A 25,300-nucleotide genomic window follows, 5' to 3' on the forward strand; every position below is an offset into this window, starting at 1 on the left:
TTGAATATTCTCAACGAACACTAGTCACGCACCCAGGACAGATTCCTACCTGTCAATATTGTGATCATCCGGTACACCACAGGAAACCTTGCGCAGAGACTGCTAAAGAAATTCCACCTGATACGAGCAAAGCCGGTATACAATCATCGTATGTTAAACCACAACCAGTTGGTAAACCAACGACTGCAGACCGGACATTCACAAACACCAGCTCAACAACGATCGGCCCCAGTACCACTAAACCATCTGCCATTACCAACATCGAAGTAACAACGATTACAGCAAATGTTTCCAAACCAACAACCAACACCACCAATAAGGAATCTAATACCGATGAAGAAGGATTTACAATAGCGACCCGTAAGCACAAACAACAAATAAGAACATCCGACGATGAGCAAGATGAATGCAGTACCGATGATGACATGGACGTAAACGAAAACGCGAGAGAAGACGGACCAAATGACCCACAATGTGCGCTCCACGGCTCAGTTGTGCTAACGCATTGAGCTGTGTAAAATATATTTAAAATTAAAAAGAAGTCAGAAACCTCGAGGGAAGCGAGCTGCAAGAACCGCTCTCAACAAAGCAGTCAAGCTGTACAAGAAAGCCTTGCCACAAAGCCAACGCGAATTTCCTTAGGAAAGACCTACAAAGTTGGCATAACAAAAATAAAAGGCTCAGCTGCACCACCTGAAAGGTGCCCGGAAAAGATGGAGGTCACCATCGAAAGGTTTTCCCCACAACATGAATCTATTCTCGCCGTACAGTGAGGAGGATGATCACAAAGATGAAGATCGATTTACCAACAAACAGATTATCGAGATGGCGAAAGCCATAAAAGTGAAGCGATACATGAGAGCCCGGATAGTTTCAAAACGATCCGATAATTGGAAGCGACAAAAGCTGATGTTGCTTCCGATGCCGGGACAACATAGAAATCTTTCAGCGTAGTCAATATATCCCTTGGTAATGTTAGAGAGAAGGAGTAATCCTGAACAAGCTAACGAAGTACGCGGACCGTGAGAACGGCATCTCATATAATTCGGCTTCGTTATAGGCAGGTCTACAGTGAAATCCACCCGAACGGTTGTGGGAGTTGTGGAGACAGCAGAGATAAGGATATCGTTTTTGCGTGGTGGTTCCCTTAGGCGTGAAGAATGCTTCAATAGTACTAGCTGGGAAGCAATCGCCCACACGCTGTACAGCACGAGTAACTCTGCAGGATATTATAGAGCTACTTTCAGTACCGAACACTGATCTACGAGACAGACAAGGGGGAATCACAACTACAACTGACGTTCCTCGACTCGACGCTGTGGAACGCAGTGTACGATGGAGTATTGAAGCTGAAGCTTCCCAGAGATATAACGATTTTCGGCTTCACGGATGATGTGGTGTTCCAAGTAATCGGACAATCGCTAGAAGAGGAGACACTCGACACGGAGACGATTGCCCATCATAAAACAGAGGTGGTGATGACTAGCAGCCGAAAGACAGCGCGGTCGGAAAATATATCATCGACTTGAACTTTTAAAGTCACGACGATTATGTTAAGGGGAAGGCTGTGAGAGTAACCACAGCTTTGCTTGAGGCGCCAGTGTACTGGGCACCACGAACCAGCGGAAATCGCTGGACCGAAGCATGTGAACAGACTAGTTTCACCGTCAGGGACAAGATCGAGTGAAGCACCAGCGGTGGGTCGTCGAGTTTTCAACGAACTGGAAGCAGCGAACTAGAAGCTACGCTCCATCCAGTATCGCCGAACCGCCCTCGCCAAGTACTGGTTGGCCCTTTGAGTAGGATTTATATACTATGCGAGTAGATTGCGACAAAACTGGGAGCTAAATGACTCGCGCAAAAGCCATCGGTATCAGGAGAACTCCCGACGAGGAATTGAGATGGCTCGCGAAAACAGGAACTAAATAGTTCACAGAAACGAGAGCCAAATGGCTAACGGAAGTTCACCACTGCGATTAGCCGGATATGTGTTCGGAGCTAAACCGCTCTAATGTATCATTTTGTCTTAAAACTGAATCAGCCTCCCCACGATATAACGCTTCGATGCAGTCGACATTTTCAGATATCGACGAACTGAATCTAGTGGTATATGACACTCGACACTCCGGGTGTAGCTTAAAAAGTCGAGTTTCAGAGAGATTGCACAGTCTTCCTTATATGAAAAAGGCAAAAAATGAACTGATGATTGCTATACATTTCATAAATCCGTAAATGAATTTCTCTGATATGGCTACCTACTGCGCAACAAGATGGAGAAAAATGCAAAGATTTCGAAGATGTACACTGAACCGAGCCGAATTACTATCATGTACCAAACAAACAAATCTACAAGTCTTCAAGCACAAGCGATAAACCAAAGCTGATGTTTCCACTAGAGTTCGAAAAAGTATAGTATGCACAGGATGTACGTTAGCCAGGCTACTGTATATGAAATACGCAATAGAAAAAATATCAGAGAAAACCATATCTGAGATAAATAATTCCATTGACGCACACTTTACCTTTGGATTCATTTCAGAATGTTTTCCAAAAGTCCATAAGTGAAATGTTGCAATCCTGTTTCTGTACATTGTTATCAAGCAGGTTCACCTTTGACCGATTTCCATGCCTTGTGTGTATAGTCGGTCCATGTGCCGCCATAACGGAACGAAAACTATTCAAGCAACCAAAAGTTAATACCTTAATGTACTCTTAAATGTTTTTTAAGTTCTTAGAGAACTTTCAAGCTCTTATTGGGAATTTAGAAATTGCACTGTTCGGAAAATTATTTAAAACGAAAACTTAAGCATCCCTTTCCTATGTGAACTTTTGATTGATTCAGTAATGTTTGCTTGAATTTTTCTAGTAAAACAAATAGCTCAACCCCGCTATACGAAATCACCCTGCGGAAATGTCCATGAGAACAATCGAAAGAAAATGCAAAAAGAAAAAAAAAATTGTTTTTATTAAAATAAATATTTATTTTTTGTTTGCCCCCCCCTTCAGAAAAAAATTTGTACTTGGACATAATTTTTAAAAAAGATTTGTAATGGCCTTACTAATATAACGCCAAAACCATTCATAAAGGTTTCGCCTACCAATTTTGGTTTGCTCGGTTGATCATGTTAAAAAAATTTCCTCTATGTATGAAAATACCGTAAGTATACATCTATTAATTATTAGCACCGATCAATAACCATTTAAAACAGAAATCAACGCAAAATTCTCGATAACGTTAACGTTACATTCATCGAAGTAAGTTGACGATGAACGATGAAATTAACGCCAAAATCATCGCCATTGATTTCAACGAAAAAATTATCGATTCAACAATATTGCGTTGAAACGATAACGTTAAATTTGCCGAATTAACAACCCTGTTCCAGACCCACAGAACTTTTTTACTGCCGAAGCTCTGCCTGCCCGACCCAAGATCATTCTAACTGCCGAAAACCTGTGGAGAAGGCACAGTCGATTGAAGGTAACGGGGGGAGGGAGTCCCCTTTCGACTGTCCAGGTTTTTTACTCGCCTCATAAGGTAACCCTATCAATACTCCATACAGTGCGAAATTGCATACACCATTCGCCTATCCCCTGTATTTAAACGCCTGCTTTGAGAACCTGCAGAGGGAGCCGCAAAAATCCAGCTTTCGAGTAAATTCACAATAACTGCATTTCATGATGGATGTCACTTCATTTGGCTTACATTGGAGTACACCTGCGTCATGATGAGTTAATGATAGACCCTCGACAATTAGGCGTAAAGGCCAGCTGTCAAATTTCATCTTAAGGGGAAATTCCAGGGAAAAAGTTTTTCGCCAAGCGCAGTTTAGTTAACTTTTCAATTATATTTACTGTATATAAGCAAACAATTATATTCACAGAAATTGTTGAACGTTGTGGTTTTAGGTGTTTCTACATCTTTCGACGCAGAGTTTTCTCAGAAAATTTGCAATAATGTTATAGATAGTGACGTAGTGAATTAATATTGAATGCAACTGTTTCTAAGGTCAAAATCAATTTTTTACCCTCTGCCGATTTAACATTGAAATTTGCAGTTAAAATGTTAAAGTTTATTGCTTTTGTATTTGACTGTACTGTAACATATTGAAAAGTTACTGTGCTATTCTTGTAAAAATTATGGTTTTTTGTATCTTCGGGTTTGTCGGAAATGTCTCTTAAGTGAATTTTGGCAGTTGACTTTAAGTCCTAACCCTAAATCAGTCGAAAACTATGTCTGCTACGCAGAGTTACAAATATTCAAATTCATTATATGAAAGTTGATCATATTCAGCTGCACAGCCACTTTTTCAAAAGCACCATCCAGCTAAGCCGAAGATTTTTCCAGCAGGTATTTTGCGTGATTTGAATCGTGGTGATCTAAAAAATCGACTAATATTCTTCTTTTGAAGTTTTGAAAAGGTTTAAATGGATAATTCGGTGGCAAGAGCAAATTTAAAATGAACCAGAGATCTGGCTGGTTCCAGTTCGTATTCCGGCTCCATTGACACAACCGATTCTAGTTAGAATCGGTTGTGTCACTGGAGCTGGTGTACGAACTGGAACCAGCAAGAATTCCAGTTCATTTCCGACTGAATTTACTGGGTAGTTCAGTACACCCCGTTTCTGTCAGAAATCCTGCTCAAACCACAACCGCACCCTACTCGAAATCGGTCGTTTCATTTGAGTAGGAATTGCGAAAGTCGTTCGAAAATCCGATTCAAATTCCAGTTATGTTTGACTGGGGGTTTTCTATTCTTTTTTTTACCTTCATTAATTGACCCGAATTTGGAAACTGTAAGACGAACTCTTAAGAGCATTGAGATAAAATCAGGAGCGCGATAGTCACAACTATAAAACATTTTTAAGTGAAATTGGTGTCAAAGTTTCAGTACTTATGCTTTGCAGGTCGTGTGTATATATGTACCTACATTCTTACGGCCAATTTCTTCACAGGATGGAAACCGGTTTTCGTAGAAAACCAGTTTTCGGGTTGCTGGAGACTAATTAACCGAAAACTAGTTTTCAACGAAAACCAGTTTTCATCCAAGTGAAGAAACTGGCCGCTAAAAAATTTTACAGCATTCGGTAATTTTTTACCGAACTTTCAATAGCTGAACGTTCGGTAGTCAGTTCGGTAATTGAATATATTACAGATCGTTCGGTAATTAATTTTTTCGAAATATGTCAAAAAATTACAGAATCGTTCGGTAATCTTAGTAAAAAAGTTACCGGAAGTTTTCGGTACTACCAGTTTACCCAAGCAACAATTGCAACATGCAATGGCCGCGGTTTGTTGCATAACCATTAACTTTTGCTGGTGCGCTTTTTTGGTTGCTAAATCAGTTGAATAATGGTTGATGTACATTTCTTTTCAACTAATTATGTTGCAGAAACTGCTAGTCAACAAACGGTGCTGCACGGGTAGGTATTGAAATTAAAACGTTAAAATGTTTTTTTCGGATTTTTATGTAAGCGCGTTGCAATGCAATTTATTCCTTTATTATCACTTAATTTTTTGTCCCAAATTAATTTTCGTAAAAGCAATTTATCATATCACGGAGAAATGCTTAAAAATGTTACTGCAATTCTGCTGAATGGCAGCAGTAGCAGTAGATTTTATTATATAATTAAGACTTACTGCTCACGGGAAACTTCAACAAGACGCTCATCAACAGGAATCTCTTACTGAAATTCGATTAAACAATACTCTAAATCACTTTATATGATTACAAATGGCCTCGGTTTGACAGTTAATTTTCATGAACAAAAAGATTTACCGATATTCGGTAATCGATAGTTATCTTTACAATTCATTCGGTAATTTAGTTTACCGTATTCGGGAATAATTCAGCTTTACTGTAGGTATTGTACAGAGTTCGGTAGGAAAGTTTGTATCTAGCGAACTGTTCGGTAAAACATTGTGAAATTTCTTCAAATAAATCATGTTTACAGAAAAGCAAGTAAGTGATTTTGAATCGCAAATTCTTTGCTAATACACTTGTGATAACATTATTTGTTACTTATATGGACTTACCAGCTGCACATTCGTTCAGATCTGAAAAAATCAGATCCGTTTAGATTTCGAAAACATAAATCCTAGCGAATTATATGCGAATAATTGTTGATCAAATAATATTATTAACGTTAGAAGTATTAGTCGCACAGCATCACCGAGAAAATAAACAGATATTGCCTTTCTCAATAGAAAGGTATTGCAATTGCTCTGAAAACCGACTTTTTAACGGAGGCCCGGAGGGCCGAGTGACATATACCATTCGATTCAGTTCGTCGAGTTCGGCAAATGTCTGTGTGTGTGTATGTATGTGTGTGTGTATGTGCGTCTGTGTGTGTGTACGCGAACACAATCTCACTCACTTTTCTCAGAGATGGATGAACCGATTTTTACAAACTTAGTCCCAAATGAAAGGTGCAACGTTCCCATAGGCTGCTATTGAATTTCTAATGGATCCGACTTCCGGTTCCGGAATTACAGGGTGATGAGTACGATCACGCAGAAAACGTCGATTTTAAGAAATTCTGCAATGAATGTATAATGGTGAAAAATTTTCCAAAATGTGACCACAACTGCTTCGATTTGTAGTACTAGGTCATTAACAGCCATTCAAAGTCTCTTTGGTCACATTGGCCACCATCATCGGTTCCGGAAGCCCCGGCGGAAGTATCCAAATTCAGACTAACAGTCACATCGGTTTCTCGGAGGTGGCTAGACCGAATCAACCAAACTTAGTCTCAAATGAAAGATGTTGCGTCCCCGTAAATGGCTATTAAATTTTATCCCCAACCGACTTCCGGTTCCGGAGTTACGGGTTGTGGCGTGCGATCACATAGCAAATTGTGATTCAAACCGATACCCCGATGGAAGCAAAAAAGGTAAAAATTTCGCTAAAATGTCTCTCAAATAACTTAACTTTGCAGTTCTAGGTCACCGACGGCCAAACAAACTTTCGTTGACTACATTGACCACCATAGACGGTTCCGGAAGTGCCCGGGAAAAGCGGCCATCTTTCATAACTAGCAAACTCATATCAGTTTCTCGGAAATGGTTGGGCCGATTTTCACAAACTTAGTCCCAAATGATAGCTCTATTATCCCCACAGATGTCTGTAAAATTTCGCACGGACCGCTTGTATGGTTCCGGAAATATAGACTGAACGGTCCGGTCACACATGAAATTCCCATATAAGCCGGAACTCAAATTTTTTTTTCAAAGGGGGGACCCCATGAAATTTCAAAAATCGAATTCGTATTTTTGATGCCAAACATCTTTAAAATGCATGAAACGTCGAGATTTTATGTTATCTCGAAAAATTTTTTTTTATAAAAATCGACTTTTTGGGACTTTGTCGATTTCACACCTTTTTTCAGTTCAATATTACCGTGGCTGTTTTTTCTTTTTCAAAATTTTAGAACTCGAATAATGATTTATTTTCCTGTATATAGTTGTCATGTGATGTATGATAATAAAATGTAATATATGCATTTAAAAGTTTGTAATGAGTATAAACAACGCACACATTCTCGTGATTCATGATTGAGAAAGGCACAATTGCACCGCTAGGTGGATTAAAATAGGTTTTTTTAGATTCTGAATGGCCAGGAAATTGAACGGGGAGCTGATCCAGATATTTTTAGGTTCTTCAAGGGCAGTCTAGCAAAAAAAAAACAAATTGTGGGTCATTGATAGAATAGCGTAGGAGTTAGTTATTTCTCCGATTGAGTGTTTTTATACACAAAATTTCATTTTGAAAGAACGAAATCAACAAAATCGATACAAAAAGCTTCAAATGTCTACCACCTCCATAGAAATGCATAATGTGCACATCAAATCAATAGACACATTTTTTCGTGACGTTACAACAATTTGACGAATCTTCATTCCATAAATATGTTATAACTTTATCAAATGAACGCCTACATCAAAACTTATTACTTATTCAGAAAGTAGATAAAATTTTACGAAAGATTCAATCGACATAAACTGAATAAACTGGAAGAGGGTTGTTTTATGACCAATAATGTAACGTGACAATACAGCGCGTCACAAATTAGAACCTTCAGCGTATTTCATTAAAAGTCAAAATATCTGCTCTATAAGATTTTTTTTTATCAAGAACCAATCTTCTATGAAGTATTTCTGAATAATTTACGAATAATTAGGTGTCATTAAATATAAAATTTATTGCTTTGTTTCTTTTTAAGCATCTTTTACTTTCGTGACGTTACAAAGCACCTTTCTCAGGAAAAGCGATATCTCATTGCGTTGTAATGTCACGAAAATCTTCAACTTTTCTATAACTCTGTAAATCACGCTGGTGCTATTGTTTCGAGAGAAATTTTAAATATATATTACATATAGCCATGTTAATAATATTTTACTCGAATAAACATATGGGGTTGTGAAAAAATCACGATACAGTTTATTTTTTAAATTGTGGTAGAAATAATCGATCAAACCAAGAATTTTTTTCCAAGCTCTTATTGGGAATTTAGAAATTGCACTGTTCGGAAAATTATTTAAAACGAAAACTTTAGCATCCCTTTCCTATGTGAACTTTTGATTGATTCAGTAATGTTTGCTTGAATTTTTCTAGTAAAACAAATAGCTCAACCCCGCTATACGAAATCACCCTGCGGAAATGTCCATGAGAACAATCGAAAGAAAATGCAAAAAGAAAAAAAAAATTGTTTTTATTAAAATAAATATTTATTTTTTGTTTGCCCCCCCCCTTCAGAAAAAAATTTGTACTTGGACATAATTTTTAAAAAAGATTTGTAATGGCCTTAGCAAAAAATTATCTTTTCCTGAAAGCTCGACCTCTCAAACGGTTTTTCTCGATCGCGTATCATATCGTATATATGGTAAAAGGTCCGAATTGGATCAACCCGTATTCACACACAGATTAAACGAAAACAGTTGATAGTCTCGCCTAAAATAAGATATTAAATAAAAGATATTAGACGGCAGGTCCAAAATCACGATAATGCACTTAATTTAATTAATTGTTGTTGCCAACAATAATCTTGTTTTCGCTTTACACATTTATCAAAAAAGCGCACGCTCACGAAAACTGAGAACCGCAAAATTTTGTGAGAAAAAACAGAGCTACATTACAGTAATGAAAATCATATACATACGCTTTTCACAGTATTACCATAGCTGAAAAATACCTGGGATCCGAATTGGCCCACTCCCCTCTAATTAAAAAATCGATTTCTTGATTTTTAAAATTTGCAACATTTTAATATGTTAATTTTGCAACTTTGAAGTCTTCAATTTTGCAATTTTTAAATATTTCGATTTTTTAATTCCGAATTTTTAATCTTGATCAATATTTAGATTTTTGAAAACTTGATTAATATTTTTAATGGTTCAATTTTCGTTTTTACAATATACAGATTGCATACGTCACAGTAATCGGTGAGAAATAAACAAGTGAAATGCTAAAAATACTTAAATTAAGTTAATCCGAGGCAGCGAATTGCACTAGTGTTGCACTTTCTGGCAGAAGTGGGAATGAACACGTCTAGTGGCCGGCACTTTCGCTAGAAAATGCAACTTACTGCTCCGGGGTTGGTCATTAAAAAACGGCATTAAAAAACTATTTATTTAATCAATTCAATCCATCATGCTATAAATCAATTTCCCAAGACAACATAATGAAAACTGACGACTGATGTTAAATGACATCCATTGAAAATCGTGCCAGAATTCTGTCCTGGGCAAATTTTTCTACGTTTGAAAACTGCGTTTTATTATGCCTAAAGCACGCCTAAATTAATGCGCTTGATTAGCATAACAGTATAACTGTTATGCTGAAAAGTACACTTTACACGTTCGTTCGCTTAAACATGCGTTGATCCTTAAGCGGACCTTACACGAGACAGAAATATATTAAATAATATATATTGATAAGACTGCTTCAATCCATCAATCTCATTTAAATTCTACAGAATCAATCTATGATTTATTGTCATTATTTTTACTCGTGCAGGGTCCGCTTTAGCGCAAATTGTTGCCGCTGCGTCGATTCAAACTCCATGCAAATGTTCAATGGTGACATTCATCATATGACAGCCCTAGACGACAGTTTTACCAGGTCGGACGAAGAATGTTATCCCTCTCAGAAGTCTGTCAACGCGACAGTTTATGCGGAACAGCAGACACAAAAAAATGGTAAACCGACAGCCCATTCGAAATGTTCAGTTCACGAAATCGTGACCTTTTGTTCATGAATTTATGACTTATTTTTCGTGTACGATTTCATGACTGCAGGGAAAGATAGAAATCAGCTCTAGTGCTAAATCCTATTTCTGTTTTCAAATTAGTTGAATTTAACAACAAATTCCTAAAAATAACAAGCGATTTAGTTAAAATTCAGCTTTTATTTTTCTAATTAAGTTTTTGTTTTTAAGAGAAGGTTTTAGTTAAATAAAATCCAGGACACAATCTAGCAAAACAAAAACTAAAAATAAAATTTGCGTTTTCAACTTTGTTTGCGGTTGAATTTAGGAATGAAAACAGCATTCTCAACCAAATAGATAAAGAATGCTATTTTGTTATTTCGGGGCTGTGTATATATGCAGTGAAAATTCAGCATGGCGAATAACAAAAACCTTTACTAAATTTTATAACCATAAACATTGTTAAAAACAGAACAGTTTTTGCTCATGTCAAATTCACTTGAGCGAAAAAAATAAATTGTTAGTAATTGGTGTTGTGGCAGATTTTTGCTCGAAATATTTTGTGAATTAACGTTGTTTAGTTTTAGTTCAAAAGGATTATTGTCAATAAGTAGTGCACAGATAAAATGAGAAGTTAATGTTGCATGAAATTGTCCACGAAAAGTGTAGTATTTTGGTTGAAAATGGTGGAAAGTTTTTATTTTTCTTTTATATTCTGGCCTGGTAGAGTGAAATTGTGGCAAAAAATGACTTACGAGTCAGTGTCGATGATTGATGTTTAGCGCCATTTCAAAAATGGCGACTTTCGGTTTAACGAAGTTCGGAAAAACCTAATCATTAAGGTTATTCTAGGAATGTTTCGGATGAGTTGTTTCCAGAGACAGAATTTCTAAAATCTAAAATCCAAGTTGGCAACTTTACACGCAGAAAAATTTAGCATATTTAAACCAAAAATATGTGTTATTGAATCCTATCATTTATTGTTTATTACTTCAAATAATAAACTTATTGGTCTGAAAATATTTTTTTATCGCAACAACAATAAAATGTTGTTTTCAATAAAATCATTTTTAATTTCAGTAATTTTGTTTTAATTTCAATAAAATATTTATTAAAAAATGGAGTAATATTTTTTTTTGAAACAATAAATAAATTTTATTGAAATCAAAATAAATAAATTTATTGTCTCCCGATCAATAATTTTATTATTGAATTTAATCCATATTTTTATTGAACCTACAAATCTTTTTTTTTTGCGTTAAGTGAAATTCTATAATCTAATCCCAGTTTTTTCGAAATGGAGGTGACGAAAAGGTATTAGAGGTCGATGTTGTTTGGGATTTTATGTGATTAATCCAGAAATTATGACATATTCAAATAAGGAATATTTGTCAAAGTTTGTGGTTTACGTTTTTAGATCCCATTTACGGGAATATATTCCTAACAAGAAATTGTTATAAGCCAAGATTAGGAACCAAGGAAAAATTCTCGCAAATATTCATCAATCCTATTCGAAAACAACTATACTGAATGAGTTACAGAATTATATTCATCTTTGCGACGCGAGTTTTTTTTCATTGTTAATACTGTTATTTTTAGCTTTATATAGGTTTTGGGGGTCACTGATTCTGAATGTAAAATCCAAAATGCGGATCCAGTATAACGACTATGCGACCCAAAAAAACCGTGAATCGAGTTTTATACTGACGGTAACAAAATTTGCCAAATTCGTAAAAATGGTTGCCATTTTGTAGGCGCCATTTTGAATTTTCTAATTCTGGCATCAGAATCGTAATCAGTGACCCCAAAAACTCTCGTTAATCGAGTTTTATGTGCATTTTTTTTCGAAAAAACTGACCTACTTAAAATTCTGCAAAAAATATATTATTTAGTTCAATGTTTGAGATACTTTCAAAAAAATGTTTGAGTCTCTAGGACTTTTAGTTCCGATACAACCGAATTTATTGTAAAAACGAGATTTTCGAGTTTTAATTGTTTATGACTAATAAATAATTAACAAATTCACATATTTTTTGTGCTAGTTATACTCCTTACATCCATACAAACAATGTTTTTGGGGGTGGGGAGGGGGGTGCAAAGGTTTCAGCATGAAAAAAACACTTTTTTGAGATTTTTTAAAACTTAGCGTGAAGCGAATTGATTGAAACTTTTATACATCACAGCGAATTATTTCAATAACATGTTATAATTTTTCTATGCAAAAATATCGACAAACGACTCGGTGACGAAGCTTTTTGTAGAACGCCTCTGGAAAAACATAATATGCGGTGTTACCTGTCATTCAAACTGATTTCTTTCAAACTTTGCATAAACATTCTATTAAAAAAATATCTAACTCCTACGTAGAGTTTTTAAGATATTTTTTCAATTAGGGTTTTTTTACTCATTTAATTTTTTTTTTCGTTTCGCGAAAAATTCCGCCTTTTTATTAGTAAACACCCCTTTAATCGAAAAATTATCTCAAAAACTCAACGTAGGAGTTAGATATTTTTTACATAGAATGTGTATGCAAAGTTTGAAATAAATCGGTTGAGTAGTTTTTGAATGGCAGGTAACACCGCAAATCATGTTTTTTCCAGAGACAAAAAGCTTCGTCACCGAGTTGCTTGTCGATACTTTTGTCTAGAAAAATTACAGCATGTTATTGAAAAAATACACTATAATGTACAAAAGTTTTGATCAATTTGCTACACACAAAGTTCTAAACAAATTCGCAAAAAAGTGTTTTTTTACGCTGAAACCTTTGCACACCCCCCCCCCCCTTCAAGAAACTTTCATTGAACCGGAAGTCCATTTTGGATTTAAAAATGGTGCTAAACATTGTCCTCCGACACTCGTCAAAACCATTTCGAAAATACCCATATTGATTGTATTCTAAAAGACTTCAACTGAATCAAATTAATGTCGAAATATAAGTCGAAAAAGCAGGAATTTTATTTTTTTTTAATTAGTAGAAAAAACGCTAAATTTAACCAAAGCTGTCGCAAATTTAAAAAATTGACATTCTAAATGTAACTACGAAAAATTTAAATTTAAAAACAGAATGGCTTAAATTCAAAACTGACATTTGTTGAAATGAACTGAGGAAAAAACTAGATTGAACAAAACAACCTCCTTAAAATTAGCATATTTTTTCAGGAATTCAACTAAATAACTAGATAATTTTAATGCCAAAAAGTTTTGAATTTAGAGTGTATATTAGTTGAAATAACAGAAAATAGCACTAAATTCAGCACAAAATTTAGTTGAGAAGATGGAGAATGTGTCTCCGCTAAAAGTGATAGCATCATTTTCTCGCCAAATCAGTAGAGAAAACAGAAATTCCAACTAGCATTTTAGCTCTTTTCAGGAAGATCGAGAACAACTAATCAAAATCAGCAAATTGAGAATTTGCTTAGTTGTCCTAAATAATAACTAATTCAATTCAGTAAATCAACTAAGGTTTTCGCATCTGAGTCGAATTTTGGTTCTCCGTGTGGTTATGTTCAATATAATGGTGGAAATGTTCATTACATATTCAGTACAATTTGCACATACATACAATGGATCGATAGCCACGGAATTGAGAAGCTATGTGTCGTAGCTGAAACACTTGAACCCAGCAACGGATCCAGGAGGAGGGTTCGGGGGGTCCGGGACTCCGCCAAAAAGTTTCAACTTGTTAACAAATTTTAAATTAGTTGCAATTTTAAAGTAGTTTTCAAACTCAATATCATTTCAAACAAAATTTTTTACTGGTTTTACAGACCTACTAGCGAAGTTTACTTTGGAGGAACTAGGAAATTTTCTTCGGGATGGGGGGGGGGTGAGTTATTGATGAAGGAAGGTGGGTTTAGGGAAGGATGGTGTGTGATGGGGGGATAGACCGGGGTTAGGTTGACGATGTTCAGAATGATTGCATAACTTTTCTATATGAGAAAGGGATCATCCATAAATGACGTAACATTATATGGGGGAGGGGGGAGTTTTGTATATTGTGATGATGTGTGGCAACAGGGTGGTAGGGGGTCATGTCATGCTACGTAGCTTTTTTAAAAGGGAATAGAAAAGAATTTTTAAAAAATCTACGGTAACAAGGGGGGGGGGGTGCAGGGTTATCATCAAGCTACGTAATTACCAAGGGGGTATTTAGAGGTTTGTGACGAAATGCTACGATGGGGGAGGGGGGAGTTGAAATCACTCAAAAAATGCTACGTCATTTATGGATGGTCCCAAAGGCAAAAAAGTAAGGTGAACTTATAAATATGGGACATCACTTTTTTCACTTGAACTACCATAACAAACGAACAAAACTCACCAGGGCTTCTAAATTTCAAGAAACATCGTCGATTAAGCTTCAAAACAAGCGCCAAAAATTGGTGCAGTTTGTTTAAATAGAAAAATAGTTATTCTGAGAAATTATGGTGAACGTATAAATGTGGGACACACTGTATTTTCCCATGGAACCAATGTCAAAAACTTGAAGCAAAATGGGCGGAGGTCTAAAACTGTCAAAATTATATGAAATTTGGCATCTGAGTTTACTTTGGTATTTGTCACAAAAGGATTTCAAAAATGAGTGTTTGTTTTGCAATGCTCTAATGCGGGTGCGAGGGTGACCACGGGTGGGTGGGGTTTGATGAATGGTTGAGGTGTTAGGGTCAGTGGGCGGGGGGGGGGGGGGGCGACACTACACCAAACTGCATATTATACCTTCAATTTGAGACTTGTTTGCAATTTGTAACTCATTTTAATTATTTTTGAATTATTTATATTGATTACCGGTTTGTATGGAATTTGCATTTTTTAACTCAGGAACCAGAACTCCGATTCAAGGGAAATTTAATAGCATTAAATAGGGATATACTAGCTTTCATGTGAGACTGATTTTGTGAAAATCTAGTCAGACATTTCTGAGAAGCAGATGTGAATTCAACTCAGGAACATAACCACTTTTTCGAAGCTACCGGTTCCGCCGAATTTGTCCAATGTGGTCAACGTGGGTTTGATTGGGCATCAGTGAGCTAAAACTGTAAATCCAAACATTTTCGAACACTTTTTTTAAAGTTTTGTATCTTTTAGATATCATGCTGATTCCGATTTATATGGGAATTTCATGCGTGACCCGCCTCTTCAACCTGTAACTCCGGAACCGGAAGTCGGAATTAAATGAAATTTGATAGCAGCCTATGGGAACGTTGAACCTTTCATTTGAGAAAATCGGTCACGCCAGTCCTGAGTAACCGATGTGCTTATTTTTAGTCACAAACATACATACACGCACACACACATACGCACAGACATTTGCCTAACTCGACGAACTGAACGAATGGTATAAGAGACACTGTACTCGGTTAAAAAGTCGGTTTTCAGAGTGATTGCATAGCCTTTCTATAGGAGAAAGGCAAAAACACTCATTTTTGAAATCTCAAAGGCTTCCTATTGTGACAAATAGCAAAGAAAACTCTGAATTTCATATCATTTCGACAATTATAGACCTCCGCCAACTTTGCTGGAAGTTTTTTACATTGGTTTCATGGGAAAATACAGTGTGTTCCATATTTATACGTTCACCCTAATTTTTCAGAATAACTTTTTTTTGTATTCAAACAAACTACACAATTTTTTTAGCGTTTGTTTTGAAGCATAAACAACGATGTTTCTCGAAATTTAGAAGTCCTGGTGCGCTTTATTTGTTTGTTATGGTAGTTTAGGTGGAAAAAGTGATGCCTCATATTTATAAGTTCACCTTACTGTTTTGCCTTTCTCATATAGAAAGGTTATGCAATCACTCTAAACATCGTCAACCTTATCCCGGTCTATCCCCCCATCACACACCATCCTTCCCTAAACCCACCCTCCCTCATCAATTACCACACCTCCCCCCTTGAATAAAATTTCCTAGTTCCTCCAAAATGAACTTCCCTAGTAGGTCTGTAAAACTAGTTAAAAATTTGGTTTGAAATGATTAAGAGTTTGAAAACTACTTTAAAATTGAAACTAATTTAAAATTTGTTAACGAGTTGAAACTTTTTCCTCCTGATTCCGCTGCTGGGTTCAAGTGTTTCAGCTTCGACACAAAGCTTCTCAAGTTCATGGCTCTCGATCATCCATGGTATGTATCGTACTGAATATGTAATGGACATTTCCACCATTATGTTGAACATGGAATCGTACACGAAAAAACCAGTCATAAATTCACGGACAAAAGGTCACGATTTCGTGAACTGAACAATTTACGAAAATCATGACCAAGTTCCTGAAATTATGAATAATAAACTTTGAATTCATGAAACTGAAGCGGGGGCGGGTGGCCACTGGTTACAACTATTGAAAACTTACACTACAAAGCAATGAAGATTCAGAGGTTAATGTTCTACACTGTGGAAGCTGATCACGGTGTAATTTTATTTTAGTTCGTATCCTTATTTTATCTTGTAACTCCAATCGGTTTTCGACTTATTACTTCAACTAGTCATCAATCCACATTTGCAATTTTTTCAATGATTTACTGCTGATTATGAAAAACTAAGCCAACACAAAAGCTGAACGAGTGAAATACGGACCTGCGCACTGACCGAAACTTTCGCGCCGGACTCGACCAGGCGAGAACTAACTACGGACTGACTCCCTAAACTGGACGCAAAAGACTTTTTAACAACGCGGATTTAGATCACTTTCTCGCATCTCTGAGAGAGATGCACGAAGTTTTTGAAAGCATTTCTAAAGCTCTCACTAGAGCTGTCGGTTGCTAGCCGATTCAATTAAAAACAATAGGTCGTTTCCCGAGGTAATGCCATGCCCCTGCTACGGTAGGGTCGCGGCGTAAACAAACAATTTTGTTATCATTAAACATTGCCTTCGCGTATACAAAGTGCAGCGTCAATGAAACTTGCTTAGCTTAAGGCTAAGTCTTTATGATGCATCTTAACTCATGGAATCGAACATCCAAGAGATGGGCAAATGATGATGGAATATTACCGGGATTGGAACCGGAGAAAATTAGGGACCCTGCATGCCCCCTTACTTACTGAGCTTGATCTTGCCTCGGAAAGACGCATCATCAAGACGACTGAGCAGGGCAAAAAAAAGGAATGTGTTAAAAGTTTTTTGCGTCCTAATACCTAAGATTGCCGTTACATTGTGTTTCTTATTCACTATTAGCAAAAAGGGAGAATATTTACAGTTTTCTTGTCATAGTCTTTTCATTTTTCTTTTAACAATCTAACCTTACGATGGTCCTAGTGTGCACCTCTTCCAGCTTCCAAACGTTACTTCCACTCCCGTTTGCTTGACTAGGTTGCGGAGTGGTTCTCGGAATTCAGATTTCGGGTCCCGGGTGCGGCAGGATAATTCCATTCGGTTGAGAAGTGTGAAGTGATCCTTCTTTGCCCACAGATTGTTGTCCTCTTGGGCTATGGTTGCTTGCTCATACATATTGTTTCGATTCTGTCTTCTCCGTTCACATTGTTGACTTTTGTTATCTCATGTTGCTGATTTCCTCGATTCTGGTTAGAATTAATTTTTTCACCAACCCTCGATCGATTACATTGATATCGACGTCCTTTACGTATTTGTCGACATTGATTTCTCCCTCAACGTTTGGCTTATCCGGGAGATTTGACTACTTGCTTGCTACATTCCGGCCATATTGATTGTGGGCTACTGAGGCGCTATTTTCACGCAAATAGACCGGGTTTGACTGTCCCGACTGCGGCTTTTGTCTTTGGTTTAGGCTGATCCATGCCTTCGTTGTCAATACTCGACTTTCAGCTTCATCGAATTTCTCGTTAACTATACGTTTGGGCAGTTGACAGCTTTGCTCCATACAAATCACCCGGAAAAGATGGAATACTTCCCGTGCTACTGCAAAAGGGATTTGATATTCTTAAACATGTCTTGAAAAAGATTTTGCTTTCCAGCCTTGCTACCGGGTATATCCCGAAAGCATGGCGAGAAATAACTGTTAGATTTATTCCCAAAGGGGGGCGCTCAAGCTATGAAGAAGCCAAGAGTTTTAGGCCTATCAGCTTAAGTTGTTTTCTTCTGAAAGCTTTGGAACGGATAATCGATCATCACATCAGGAACGTTAGTTTAGTTGAATATACACTGCACAAAATGCAACATGCATATCAGTGTGGGAAATCCACGATCACTCTGCTTCACGATGTTGTTTTCAACATTGAGAAAGCCTTCTCGCTCAAGCAATCTAGCTTCGGTGTATTCCTAGATATTGAGGGTGCTTTTGACAATGTGTCCTTCCAGTCTATTCTGGAAGCCACGCGCGGTCATGGGATACCTGCATGTATCTCAGGTTGGATAAACGCAATGCTTAGTAACCGCATACTTTGCTCGTCACTGCGACAGGCTGAGATACAGAAGTTGAGTATTTGCGGTTGTCCTCAGGGCGGCGTTCTGTCACCTTTGTTATGGAACTTAGTAGCTGACGGCTTGTTGAAGAAACTCAATGAGCTTGGATTTCCAACCTACGGGTTTGCTGACGATTACCAAATACTAATTACTGGATTTTGCATCGGAACAATCTTTGACTTAATGCAACAGGCATTAAGAGCTGTCGAACAGTGGTGTCGACAAGTTAAACTATCAGTTAACCCAAGCAAAACTTCAATGGTTCTTTTCACGAAGAAGCGAATAACAACCGGGGTTCGTCCCTTGCAGTTCTTTGATTCTGAGCTACTGTGTGCAGATCAAGTCAAATACGTTGGAGTCATATTGGATTCCAAACTGAATTCCTAGATATTGAGGGTGCTTTTGACAATGTGTCCTTCCAGTCTATTCTGGAAGCGACGCGCGGTCATGGGATACCTGCATGTATCTCAGGTTGGATAAACGCAATGCTTAGTAACCGCATACTTTGCTCGTCACTGCGACAGGCTGAGATACGGAAGTTGAGTATTTGCGGTTGTCCTCAGGGCGGCGTTCTGTCACCTTTGTTATGGAACTTAGTAGCTGACGGCTTGTTGAAGAAACTCAATGAGCTTGGATTTCCAACCTACGGGTTTGCTGACGATTACCAAATACTAATTACTGGATTTTGCATCGGAACAATCTTTGACTTAATGCAACAGGCATTAAGAGCTGTCGAACAGTGGTGTCGACAAGTTAAACTATCAGTTAACCCAAGCAAAACTTCAATGGTTCTTTTCACGAAGAAGCGAATAACAACCGGGGTTCGTCCCTTGCAGTTCTTTGATTCTGAGCTACTGTGTGCAGATCAAGTCAAATACGTTGGAGTCATATTGGATTCCAAACTGAATTGGTCTGAATCACATTGAGTTCAGAGTCAAAAAAGCGTGCATGGCCTTCGGGCAGTGCAGACGAACTTTTGGAAAGACCTGGGGTCTCAAACCTAAATACATCTATTGGATTTACACGACAATTGTACGTCCAATACTGTCATACGGATGCCTTGTGTGGTGGCAGAGGGGAGAGGTGGTGACAGTCCACAAAGAATGGCGCTCATGGCGTTGACTGGTGTTCTCACCACGACTCCGACTGCTGCTCTTGAGGCACTTCTAAATATCAAACCACTACACATACACTTAAAACAAGAAGCACTATCATGTGCATATAGACTGCAGGTTACTGGGTTTTGGAACAGTAATCATGTTGATCTTGCTACCATTAATACACGATTGTGGTCACAAATGGTTACATGGGGTGAAGATATTCTTGCTCCCAGCGATATTACACTCACTTGTGGTTTTCCTTACAGGACATTCCATGTGAAGATTCCCCCTCGAGAGGAGTGGTTGTCTGGCTTTATGGAAAGACAACAACAAACGCAAGTGGTTTGTTACACTGACAGTTCTCTGATGGAGGGACGTGCTGGTGCTGGTGTCTACTGTCGTGAAATGAGATTGGAACAATCTCACTCACTAGGTAGATACTGTACTGTATTCCAAGCAGAAATCTTTGCGATTATGTGCGGGGTGCAATCGGCCCTTCAACTGAGTTTGTCCGGCAGAGTTATAAACTTCTGCTCCGATAGTCAAGCTGCAATCAAGGCCCTTAGCTCAAACAAATCCCGGTCCAAGCTAGTGATCGCGTGCCGAACCCAAATCGAAGAACTAAGCATTGTCAACACTATCTACCTTGTCTGGGTGCCCGGACATTGCGATATTACTGGAAATGAATGGGCTGACGAATTAGCCAGGGCAGGTTCAGCGATTGACTTCGTTGGTCTTGAGCCCGCGCTGCCAATTTCGACAAGTTGGATAAGGGAAAAAATACGATCATGGGCTTCGTCCGAGCACCGCAATTATTGGAGAAATCTACAAACGTGTCGCCAAACAAAGGCGTTTCTAGAACAACCATGCCCAGTGGTTTCGAAAAATCTCTTACATTTTTCGAAGCTCCACTGCGGCATGCTGACCAGGGCTTTAACCGGCCACTGCAAACTCAATTATGACATGGCAACTATTCAGCGCGCTGAGTCTTTTTCATTCGATCTTTGTGAATCCGACTACGGAACCTCATATCATCTGATATGCAACTGTCCAGCGGTAGCGCAATTGCGATTTCGAGTCTTCAGCCGTCCTTATATAGACGAAACCATGTTTGGTCGACTGAAGCTCAGAGACATACTAAAGTTTCTTATCCAATGTGGTAAAGAGCTTTAGGCTTATTCGCAGGCAAGTTGCACTACTTGTGAGTTTAACTTACCTGTTGTTTATTTTTGTTTTGTGCTGTTATTTTTCCCACCCTTTCAATTCTACTTCCCCACACCTCCTTGTCCTTTCCTTCCGCTCAGGAAATGATGAAAACACACGGCAAGGCACAAATCCCCGACTATGTACGGGAAACGTGCCATTTGAGCCAATATATTCTGATTCCTGATTCCTGCTGATTTCCTCGATTCTGGTTAGAATTCATTTTTTTACCAACCCTCGATCGATTATATTGATATCGACGTCCTTTACGTATTTGTCGACATTGATTTCTCCCTCAACGTTTGGCTTATCCGGGAGATTTGACTACTTGCTTGCTACCTTCCGGCCATATTGATTGTGGGCTACTGAGGCGCTATTTTCATGCAAACAGACCGGGTTTGACTGTCCCGACTGCGGCTTTTGTCTTTGGTTTAGGCTGATCCATGCCTTCGTTGTCAATACTCGACTTTCAGCTTCATCGAATTTCTCATTAACTATACGTTGTCCTGTTTCCTCCGTAGTTTGACCATTCTTCCACCTCCGAGATCCCCTCCATCTTCTTCCCGTCACCAAATCCATCCTTGTCGAACGCGTTGGGTAAGTCTCGCGACTACCGTCTCCACAGGGCACACACTACTCTGGACTTCTGCTTCTACTTTGTACAAAATCTCCTATGTTTAGTTATTATTATACTCGTCAATAGACGTTATTTGCTTATTTGTCCTACCGTTTTGATCATTTGACTGCTATAGATTATTATTGTTTTAAAAATATAAACAAACTAATTTTTTTTGTTATCCTCATTATCAACTTGAAATTTACTATATTTACTTAATTAGTTCGATTTCTGTTTGTTTTCAATTATTTACTTTACTCTTTACAATAGACCTTTCTCGTCCGACCTAACCCCCTTTTTTCTTATTTTTATTCAAAAGACTACACATTTTTAAGAATATTGCCGTTGAAATGAGACTATTTGGAGCTATCGTGATTTTTTAATGATTTTTTTAAATTTGAAAAATGCAAGAATGTTGAGTATTTTTTTCACCTTTGCAAGAATGGTGGGACTCAAAATGTGTGTTTGGGCAACACTGTTTTGTATATTTTTGCTTGAGTTCCTGGCAACGCGGCAAATGAAGTGGTGAGTCGCGGTACAAAGTTCATTGGTTATGTAAACAAACTAAAGTGAACCTCTCGGTGGAGAACATTGCATGATAATGTTTAACCTCACTTTTTTGACAGTTTAGAGAGATTGTTTACATGGTCTTGGAATTTTTGTTGATTCGATCATAGTATGAGAAACTTGATTTGGTTCGCTGCCAAATGTTAACACTTTCCAAACAAGGTCGCTCAGCTGTAATTTTTTATTTGATGTCGGCATCATACATTGTTCCGTTAAATTTAACATTTTTACTTTTCATGTACATGACTCATTGTAGAAGTAAGGAATTTCTAGCCAAACATTTGAAAAAGGCCCACTGCCAAATGCAAACAAATCGAATTTTCATGTTCTCTATTAAAATCCTGGGACAAAACCTGGATATGTTTTTTTTTCTGTTCATTTGATCTCTTGTTTTGCATAGCCACTCTTTCTTCCTCACATATTTTAAATGGACTGGCTGCATTTGACAGTTCCCCCTGACTGCATTTGACGGTTCCCTTTGGCTGCATTTGACAGCTCCCCCTGGTTGCAAATGACATTAGGTTTTTTCGTATCCACACGTCACGTCCCAGTTAAAAACTATCTATCTGGCCATGTGCATAAACATAACGTAACAATGGATTATGAAGAATTTAGATAATGATTTTATAACAAATTATAAAAGGGCCCGGCTGATATAAAAGTCCTAACTAGCAATACACTTATCATAAAATGATTATAATGGATTATTGTAACTGATTCCAAAAGGATTATAAAGGCAGTGAAATACTTACTCAACGAATTAAGGGGAGTGTCTCATGTAAACAATATGCGCAATCAAACTAAATAAAACAGTATTAAATTTTACATAGAATTATAATGAATTCGACCAAAACTTCTTTTGGATTAAAGGCTAAAAGGTCAGCTACGGCTGGTGGTGTTGCTGCAATCGGTTTGCCTTCGGCCACGTTGGACACATTCGGCTAACGGGAATATTCAGCGATTCCGATTCGAAGGAAACAGCGCCAGTAGCAGACTGCTTCGGTTCAGCAATACGCTCCGGTATCGAACGAAGCTAACACTCCGGTAGGACGAAGGTTTCAATGAGGGGCTCAGGCATAAGTAGCAGAGTCCTTGCACTTACTGCTTGTCGAGTGAACAATTCCGACGAAACCACTGCCACTCTCGCCAAGCTTGATCACCGTCATAAGTGCGACGCCAGCGGTATAGTGCCAGGAATAGTCGAGAAGAGTGCCAGGACTACGTCTGTACCAGTACCAGGAGAAACTGGAATCGGAGAAAATCGTTCCTGTACTCTCTTCTTCTCTTTTTTCTTCTTCTGGTAGCAAACCGGAGTAAAAAGGAGCAAATATTTTTGCTCCTCTTTATTCCGGAGTGACTTCCGTGTACTGGAACAAACCTACTGACTTGCCGACAGCTGCAAGATTAAATAGCAGGGCGTTTTAAAAGTGACCGTAGTATAACGTAGAGGCTTTAGGAAGATGATTTATTCAGCAGAATAAGATAGCAAAATTACCCAAAACATAAGAGCTGGCTGCCGAAGTGAATCCACACACATCATCACCTACAGAGTCAAGCAATATTGGAACGCAGCGAAATTCCTCACAATGAATTGATCTCGTTAGGTGAAATTCCAGGAAGTACAATTTTCATAGCACAATTTAGTCGACCGAAATTGTAGTCCTCAGTCGAGAGAGAGAGAGACTGATAGAGTAGCAGCAGCTAGGAATTTTCTTTCGAAAGCTAGCAGCGATTTCGCGTATCCTGCGCTAAGTAGAGAGCATTAAGACAGATCTCCGAAGCATGTCAAGTGCTATCAGATGAGAAAAAACCTCGCATCTATGACCAGTACGACAAGGACGGTCTTCTGACCAACGGTTCAGTTCGGTAATACCATAACACACGGCACCGGCGACACATATATTCACGACATACTAATTACTTATCCTTCCGAAAAAGTAAATAAATTGACTATGAAATTTATCATTCGCTGCCTAGTTATTTGGTGCCAATTTGAACAATACAGCAGATAGCTTTATTGCGGTGCCAAAATGATGGCTACTCGGGATATAATATAAATTTACATATAATTTCTCCTCTCTGATATTCTACCAGAATGTATAATGCTCTGCATTATTATTATCACTCCAATCAAATCCTTCTTACTCCTTATTGTCAGTGCCCAGCGCTATTTTGCATTTGCCGGCTAAATCAACGACAATGCGATAATCGACGAAACTTTTGCTGTAATGGAACTTGAACACGAATAATAAATAATTGTTCCATTCGAAAGCGATAACCTTGTTGTCCTCATGTTTGCAGCTATCATACGCTGGTAGGCATTCTGACCAATGGAAACGTTCTTCGATATGGGCATTGAACGATCAAAATCATTTCAACAACTTATCATCGACCGAATTCGTTACCTATAAAGTTCAGGTAAACTTCACCACCTAAAAATGAATAATCAATCGGATCATCTTGTTAGGAATTAACCCACGAGCAAACAAACAAATGTGTACAAATCCTTATCCATCATCCAGAAAGCAATCGTTTTATAGCCCAATGCTTGATCTTACGATTCAGCATATGCCACCGGGTTTTACATCCAGCGCCGATTGGTCAATGTATGAACCAGGTTACCATTGTTCCAATCCTAATCCCTCTTGAGTTGATATTCTTTCAAAGAGCATCGAAAGTATTCAAGTAATGTAAATTTTAAAAGTCCGTGTAAACAAGTCTTAGGTAAACAAGCACACCGAACTGTCAGAAAAGTGAGGTTATACATTTTCATACAATGCTCTATATTATTGACAGGTATATGAATGAATCATTTCAGCATCAGTGATGCCAGGTCTATTTAAACAATAGCCTGCAGTAAAAATATAAAAGTCTGCCGAATGCTATAAAAATCTTCAATAAATGCGACGTAGAAATGTAGTGTGTATATAATTTAAATGATCAAAAATGTTGAAGGCTGGTGTATAAATTGGCTGGCATAGACTTTGTTCTGCTAAATATTTGTAATCTGCAAAAGATCTGCAGTGAAAATGCAAAATCTGCAGATTTACTAATATATATGCAGATCTGGCATCCTTTTAGTATTCCCCACAGGAAGTTCATCCAAATGGTGTAAAAATATGGGGAAACAAGGCAAGATAGGTATTCAGAATATGGGGTTAAATGAGCAGCTTGCACTATTTTTGATTTGTTCAATAGTAAGAGGTACCAAATCATCGGGGCAATAGGCAGTAACGAA

General features: G+C 37.9%; 1 protein-coding gene and 1 long non-coding RNA gene across 3 annotated transcripts in view; one reads left to right on the forward strand and one right to left on the reverse strand.

Annotated features, from left to right (window-relative positions):
- Positions 1–25,300, forward strand: part of LOC131678035 (V-type proton ATPase 116 kDa subunit a 1-like) — a 479,861-nt gene that overhangs the window by 60,068 nt on the left and 394,493 nt on the right. The window lies entirely within an intron of this gene.
- LOC131678037 (uncharacterized) lies at positions 24,076–24,927 on the reverse strand. The gene is made up of 2 exons (XR_009303556.1): positions 24,554–24,927; positions 24,076–24,494 (listed from the first exon to the last, which is right to left on the reverse strand). It is a non-coding gene; the product is annotated as an uncharacterized LOC131678037 (long non-coding RNA).

The sequence above is a fragment of the Topomyia yanbarensis genome, chromosome 1 (assembly GCF_030247195.1).
Source record: "Topomyia yanbarensis strain Yona2022 chromosome 1, ASM3024719v1, whole genome shotgun sequence".
In the NCBI taxonomy this organism is placed as follows: domain Eukaryota; kingdom Metazoa; phylum Arthropoda; class Insecta; order Diptera; family Culicidae; genus Topomyia; species Topomyia yanbarensis.